At 36.1% G+C, this 8,091-nt stretch overlaps 2 long non-coding RNA genes across 5 annotated transcripts; both read right to left on the reverse strand.

The window, feature by feature from the left end:
* Positions 1-1,110: 1,110 nt before the first annotated feature.
* On the reverse strand, positions 1,111-6,043 carry LOC134269773 (uncharacterized). 4 transcript variants are annotated; one of them, XR_009992639.1, is made up of 3 exons: positions 5,890-6,043; positions 2,238-2,334; positions 1,111-2,116 (listed from the first exon to the last, which is right to left on the reverse strand). It is a non-coding gene; the product is annotated as an uncharacterized LOC134269773 (long non-coding RNA). The 4 variants fall into 4 exon arrangements; XR_009992638.1 differs by lacking the exon at positions 5,890-6,043 and adding an exon at positions 2,813-2,871; XR_009992637.1 differs by lacking the exon at positions 5,890-6,043 and adding an exon at positions 2,809-2,871.
* LOC134269774 (uncharacterized) lies at positions 3,164-3,620 on the reverse strand. Its single transcript, XR_009992641.1, has 3 exons — positions 3,591-3,620; positions 3,411-3,502; positions 3,164-3,301 (listed from the first exon to the last, which is right to left on the reverse strand). It is a non-coding gene; the product is annotated as an uncharacterized LOC134269774 (long non-coding RNA).
* Positions 6,044-8,091: the final 2,048 nt, after the last annotated feature.

An 8,091-nucleotide genomic window follows, 5' to 3' on the forward strand; every position in this document is an offset into this window, starting at 1 on the left:
TTTCCATATACAATGTATCAAAGTTAGAGCCTAGACAAAATTACATTCACAGACAATGTGATTCCTATATATCCCTAAAACTTCCTTTGTTTGGGGTAAAAAGAGAAGTTTCATTACAAGGAATATACATTTGAAATATGAAAGCTCTAGCACTAATCATTCACATCATTTTGTTTTACCAAAGTAGGTCAAAGTCTAACTTAAAGCTTAAAAAACGTTCAAAAGGAATGGCCATGAGTATTAAAAATTAGTAAATTTGGAGACACATAAACAGACAGACAGCTTATCAAAATATGAATGGAATAAAAACTCAACAAGTTTAATTCCATGACAAACAGACTGTGTATTTTAATAATATGATAAATTCAAACTGACATAAATTAATCATGTATCACAAGGGACAAACTCGGTTTTTACAATTACATGTACATCAGTTATGCTTTTCAAGAAAAATTGAAAAAATATGAAACATCTAGAAAATCTTCATATACTACTTGTGTATGAAGTAGAACATGCTTATAGAACTTGACAAGGAAAAATATTTCATAAAAAAACTTAAATTACTTAGAACCTCAGTAACAACTAGTGTTGATACAAAGATAAAACTAAATTAGATAAGCAAGAAGCCCATGGGCCACATCACGCACCTGAGTAACTTTGGCCATTATAATATTAAACAGATTTCCCCCTAATACCTATCTTGACCTTTCCCAATCCCCAGGGGTCATGATCCAAGCAATTTAGAATCTACACTAGTAACACTACCCCAGGATGCTTCCACAGAAGTTTAGCTTTTCTGGCCCAGTGGTTCTTGAGAAGATTTTTTTATGACCCCACCCTATTTTTGTATATTCTTGACAATTTCCCCTCGGAAGGGGACTTTATTTTTATAATTTAAACTCCCACTACCCAAGGATGTTTTGTACTAAGTTTGGTCAAAATTGGCCCAATGGTTCTCAAGAATAAGCTGAAAATGTGAAAAGTTTACAGATGAATGGACAGTCAGACGGATGGACGACGGACAACAGGTGATCAGAAAATCTCATATGAGCTAAAAACTGCAAGGCCTGCTATGTAAATCAAAGGAGAGAAAATATAAAAGAATTTAGATTTTGCATATTGTTATATTTATTTATAATCTAAAACACTAAAAAATAATAATGTTACAATGAGATCACTTTATCTTTTCTAGCAATTTTCAAACTAAAATTAGATATCATTGAGATGGTGGCCATCTCAAAGGGTCCCACTTTCAGCAATGAACATAAAAATGTAAAGTAGCTGAAAGGGGTTTTAACCTTGACTCTTGGCCTAGAAACTTTGTTCAAGGTCACTACACATCCATTGACCAGTGGCACTCTGTGAGAGAAGTATTAGCCACATTGGACCAAGGGGAGAAAGCATATGCTCTGGACAAGGATTCACAATAAAAAAAATTACCTCCCTTTCTCTTAAGCTTAGATATTCAGACAAGCACTGATTTACCTCTCTTGATATTTTTGCTTAAAAATCCAATCTTTAACTTTTTTAAATTAAAAAATATAATATACAGATACAAAAAAAAACATTCAGAAAAAATAACGTAGTATATGAAAAGTTGTACAATAATGTAGTATCACAACTTTGAGTGATCTGCTGTGGATGTCATATGATCATGAGTTATCCTTAATGAGTTATGTACTCAGCATGGTACACTGAATCCTGAGAATAAAGCTGTTTACTGTGTCCATCACTTTGTAGATATTAGTACATACTCAACTCTGTCCACTGGATTCTGTGAGTTAAGCTATTTAGTGTGTCCATCACTTTGTAGATAACAATGTACTCAGCACGGTCCATTGAATTCTGTCAGTTAAGCTATTTAGTGTGTCCATCACTTTGTAGATATATAACAATGTTCTCAGCACGGTCCATTGAATTCTGTCAGTTAAGCTATTTAGTGTGCCCATCACTTTGTAGATATATAATAATGTACTCAGCACTATCCATTGAATTCTTTGAGTTGAGTTATTTAGTGTGTCCATCACTTGCAGTCCAAACCTTAAATTACTCTCTGCACTATTGTTGAAGCATATTTGTCTGCTATCAAAGAAACATGAAATTGATGGCAGTCTGCCTGTAAAAAAAGAAATCACAAGGACTCAACATAAATATTAATAAAATCTTAATAAATGAAAAATAGCTAACATATTTTTACAGAATAGAAGGATTTTGCAGAGCTTGTACATGTGTCTTACCTTTATTTTCAGGTCCCATAGTTGATCTCTTTGGAGTCTTGAGGAATCATGTTGATCTGCTTTTGGAAACAGGATCAATGCCAGCATAACCGCCTGCCTATTAACAAAAAGACACTAAGAATCCAAGCAATGAGAGAGTCAAAATCTCCTCTAATTCACATAATGCAAGGTCTAGAGCTTTACATGCATCTGATCTGACTAACCATCAATGTTTAGGTTAGACAGTAGTAAGTTCTTACTTTCCACATTCTTGTTAACTGATTGAGATCAGTCCCATCTTCTACTTGATAATGAAAAAAACATGAACAAAAATACCTTGTGCCAAAATGTTCACCTGAGTCATCTTGACTTTGTCATCAAAAGAAAAATTCTTAATTCATATTTTTTTTTTACTAATCCTAGTCCAAAGGGATCATGATGTAACATAATTTGAAACAACACATCCTCGGGATGCCCTATTGTTATTGCAACACAGTCTTGCTGTTGTGCAGCAGAAGTAAATCCCCCTGGACCTATGATTTGATAAGTGTATAAACAAAATCTGGAAATTGCAAAAAATAAATCTTTTTACCCACTCCTTAATCAGATATTGGCTGCTGTACAAAGCTTGGCAATAGACTCTTCTTTTTCTTCACTGGTCAGCACTGGTCCTCTACCCTTGTCAATTTCCTTGAAAATACTTGATGGAGAGAAGATAAGCAATAATACAAAGCAATGTAATAATCACAGAAATTCAAATGAACATAATCATTACAACATTATTAGCTTGAAAATCAAAAAGCAAATAAAGACAATAAGGTTATGATAGCTAGGAAAAAGGTGGTATTTGGGCAAGGAGAGGAAAGCATAGTTACTTTAGAGTAGGGAGGACAAAGATATGTCAGAAATAATTAAATAAAAAATACTTGTAAGACTCCTGCCTGTTAAAGTGAGTCATGATGAAGTTCCATAGGTGAAAAAGAAGTAAAGTCTGATTCTTACGAGTATTCTCCTCATGGCTGCAGCGGAATGGGAAAGGGACTCTTCCTCACTTAGAATTCCTGGTCAGTCTTAACTTTCTTCTGCTTAAAAAGATAAAACAGAGACATAAAAGGGGAAACACTTGCACTTCATACCAAGTGAGAAGCTTCAGTAAAAAGCAGCTTGTTGCTTACCACTTTTGACACATAATACCTGCAAAACACAGACAGGAATAGACTCTTCTTATATTAATGACCTTGGTCCTCCATTGTTGTTCCTCTTCTGAATCAAAGGGGAACTGAAATCTGTCAATTGAAGGTCCAGATGTTAAAGCTTGGTACAGCCAACATCAATAGGCAAGCAAAGATACAAGAAGTAAAATCTGAATCTTACCCTGCTTTCTGCTGCTGTATGCAGTTCAAATTGAGAGAGGGAGTCCTCCTCACTTCAGTCTCCTGTTCAGCCTTAAAAGTATTCCTCTTAAAAAGATAAAAATTAACAGACACCAAAAGAGGATCACTTGCACTTCATACCAAGTGAGAAGATTTCTAAAATAAACTAGTGGCCAAAGGGCAATATGCTCACCTAAGCAGATTGGCTAGTAAATGACAAATTAGTCCAGTATTGAAAAGTATAAAATTTAGGAAGAGGAGAAGGGGGCTTGAATAACTACCTGGAGACATTTTCATATCAATAACAATGGCTTAGCTGTTCTTGAACATAAAATTTTTTCCTATATATTCCTTTGTTAAAATTTTATCCCCACTGATGCACCTCCCTGCCCCCTGGAATCAAGATTTGGACAAATTTGAATCTACACTACCTAAGGATGCTTCCATATCAATATGACTATATATGGCTTTGGTATTATTGAGAAGACATTTCCTATATACTGTAAATCACTTAATTTTCGCGACACCTTATTTTCGCGAGATAGTCAATGACTCTTCATTAGCGAGACAAAATTTTCAAAATTGTGGTCATTGCTCTACATAATCATAAGGAATTATATTATACGCGAGAATCAAATTTTCGCGACCATACCGTCTCACGTAATAATGTGAAAATAAAGTAATTTACAGTATTCCCCTGTCCATTTTGATCCACCATTGGGGCCCTGCCCTACACCTGGGAGTCATGATTTGAACAAACTTAAATCTACACTACATGAAGATGCTACCGTATACATATCACCAGTCATGACATATTTGTTTCTGAGAAGATTTCTAAAAATATTTCCAATATAATCCCATGATTGTCCAATGTGGCCCAAACCTTTTCCCGGTAGACATGATTTGAACAAAATGAAATCTTCACTACCAAAAAGGATGATTTGCTATCAATATAACTAATTGTGGCTTGAGAAAAAAAAAGTATATCCCTACATACTGTAGATTCCTAAATATGTGCGTGGAATTAATTTTCACGTAATTTTGTGAGAAGCACCACACACAAAATTAAATTACTCGCCTTTATTTTAATGGCGCTGAAATCTATGTAAAATCTCTTAACCAACCATGCACTTGCGAATTATTATTCTTGTGATTTGACAGTGAAAAGCCTATTCGCAATAATTACTCGCGAAAAATAAGGAATCTACAGTATTATATATATTTTTGATCCTCTATTCTTACACCAACATGGGGTCTTGATTTGACTAATTTTGAATCTACACTACCTGAGGGTGATGCCACATAAGTGTCTCTTTCCTGTCTCAGTGGTTCTTGAAAAGAAGATTTTTAAAAGATGTCCTTAATTTTTCTCTTATGTAATCTTCCATTTGAAGAGGGAGTGGGCCTTCATTTGAATAAACTTAAATCCCATAATGGCATTTATCCAAGGATACTCTTTGCCAAGTTTCATTGAATTTGATCAAAGATGAAAATGTGAAATTTTACAAACAAGAGGCCCAAGGGCCACATCGCTCACCTGAGAAGCTTTGACCATTCTGTTCTTTACCAGATTTCCCCCTTGTAACACATATTGTGACCCCGCCCTACCCCACTGATCAAAATTTAGACAATTTGAAATCTACACTACCCCAGGATGCTTCCACATAAGTTTCAGCTTTTCTGGCCCAGTGGTTCTTAAGAAGAAGATTTTCAAAGATTTTTCCTATATATTTCTATGTAAAACTTTGATTCCCCATTGTGGCCCCGCCCTACCCCTAGGTGGTCATGATTTGAACAATTTAGAATCTAAAATATCCCAGGATGCTTCCACACAAGTTTCAGCTTTTCTGGCCTAGTGGTTCTTGAGCAGAGGATTTTCAAAGATTTTTTCTATATCTTTCTATGTAAAAATTTGATTCCCCATTGTGGCCCCGCCCAACCACCAGGGGTCATGATTTGAACAATTTAGAATCTACACTACCCCTGGATGCTTCCACAGAAGTTTCAGCTTTTCTGGCCCAGTGGTTCTTGAGAAGATTTTTTAATGACCCCACCCTAGTTTTGTCTTTTCTTGATTATCTAACCCTTGTGAGGGGATTTGGCCCTTCATTTTAACAATTTAAATTCCCCTTCACTCAAGAATGCTTGGTACCAAGTTTGGTCAAAATTGGCCCAGTGGTTCTTTAGAAGAAGTCGAAAATGTGAAAAGTTTACTTCTTTTAAAAACCAGCACTTATATCAATTGATCCTACAACTAAATTGGGTTTGTGATCAGGAGAGATCCTATATGAGATGTTTACCAATGCTTTTGAGACTCATCTTCCCGTGCGCCCTTGCGAACTTAGCCTGGGACAAAATGATACCCAGTATCCGTCTGCTTCCACGTGGAGGCATCGCATAGGACTTGTTGTGGAGAGGCTATGTACTGGCAGGGGAACAATTTAGAATTTCTTCCCCCTTTTCGCATTGCTGCTAGCCAGCGGTGATGGATGAAAGCGAGAGGTGACAAGCACACAGACACTAACACCAACACACTAGACGCGTCACACAACATTTAGCAGACGTTAGTAGTTTTAGTAGCTTGTTACTTGTTCAGGGTTCTCCATTGTTTGAAATTTTATTGTGTTGCAGAGTTTACGCAAAGCACTAAAATTTCACAGTATTTTAGCGATCAAATTTGCAACTGACTCACTATTCATTATAATTACTTAAGAATACATGACACAATTTAAAAAAAAAACAAGAGGCCCATGGGCCACATCGCTCACCTGAGCACCAAGGGTAGGACTAGTATAAAATGGCTTTTTATTGTAAAGTTTAAATCCAAAAGTAGTCAAATGACCAATCATGGATTTGCTATTTTTTAGAAAATGATTGAGAAGAAGATTTTTAAATAATTTTCCAATAAATTTCTATATAAAACCTTGGTCGGCCATTTTGGCCCCACCCTATCCACGGGGGTCATGATTTGAACAAAATTGAATCTACACTACCTGAGCATGCTTCCATATAAATATGATGAATTATGGCTTGGTCATTCTTGAGAAGAAGATTTTTAAAGAATTTTCCTTTATATCTCTATGTAAAACCTTGGTCGGCCATTTTGGCCCCGCCCTACCCCCGGGGGGTCATGATTTGAACAAACTTGAATCTACACTACCTGAGCATGCTTCCATATAAATATGATGAATTATGGCTTTGTCATTCTTGAGAAGAAGATTTTTAAAGAATTTTCCTATATATTTCTATGTAAAACATTGGTCGGCCATTTTGGCCCCGCCCTACCCCCCGGGGTCATGATTTGAACAAACTTGAATCTACACTACCTGAGCATGCTTCCATATAAATATGATGAATTATGGCTTTGTCATTCTTGAGAAGAAGATTTTTAAAGAATTTTCCTATATATTTCTATGTAAAACCTTGGTCGGCCGTTTTGGCCCCGCCCTACCCCCGGGGGTCATGATTTGAACAAACTTGAATCTACACTACCTGAGCATGCTTCCATATAAATATGATGAATTATGGCTTTGTCATTCTTGAGAAGAAGATTTTTAAAGAATTTTCCTATATATTTCTATGTAAAACTTTGGTCGGCCATTTTGGCCCCGCCCTACCCCCGGGGGTCATGATTTGAACAAACTTGAATCTACACTACCTGAGCATGTTTCCATATAAATATGATTTATTATGGCTTTGTCATTCTTGAGAAGAAGATTTTTAAAGAATTTTCCTATATATTTCTATTTTAAACTTTGGTCGGCCATTTTGGCCCCGCCCTTACCCGGGGGGTCATGATTTGAACAAACTTGAATCTACACTACATGAGCATGCTCCCATATAAATATGATGAATTATGGCTTTGTCATTCTTGAGAAGAAGATTTTTAAAGAATTTTCCTATATATTTCTATGTAAAACTTTGGTCGGCCATTGTGGCCCCGCCCTACCCCCGGGGGTCATGATTTGAACAAACTTGAATCTACACTACCTGAGGATGTTTCCCCATAAGTTTCATCTTTCCTGGCACAGTGGTTCTTGAAAAGAAGATTTTTAAAATATACCACTAAATTTTCATTAATTCCCAATTATCTCTCCTTGAATAAGGGCGTGGCCCTTCATTTGAACATACTTGAATCCCCTTCACCCAAGGATACTTTGTGGCGAGTTTGGTTGAAATTGGCCCAGCGGTTCTTGAGAAGAAGTCGAAAATGTGAAAAGTTTACAGACAGACAGACGGACAGACAGACAGACGGACAGACAGACAGACGGACAGACGGACGCCGGACAAAATGTGATCAGAAAAGCTCACTTGAGCCTTCGGCTCAGGTGAGCTAAAAATCACCAATTCGGTACAAAAATAGTATGGTCGAACATATTAGCACATGTTGTGAAATGCAGAGGAAATTCTTGTCTATAAAGTTGAACTACTTACAATTTTTTAAAGCAAATTTGTCATAATTTTTTTGTCAATTTTATTGATCGAATTAAGGAATTACAAAA

Source organism: Saccostrea cucullata, unplaced genomic scaffold (assembly GCF_032062105.1).
Source record: "Saccostrea cucullata isolate Sc308-1 unplaced genomic scaffold, CSIRO_AGI_Scuc_v1 ctg17809, whole genome shotgun sequence".
Taxonomy (NCBI): Eukaryota; Metazoa; Mollusca; class Bivalvia; order Ostreida; family Ostreidae; genus Saccostrea; species Saccostrea cuccullata.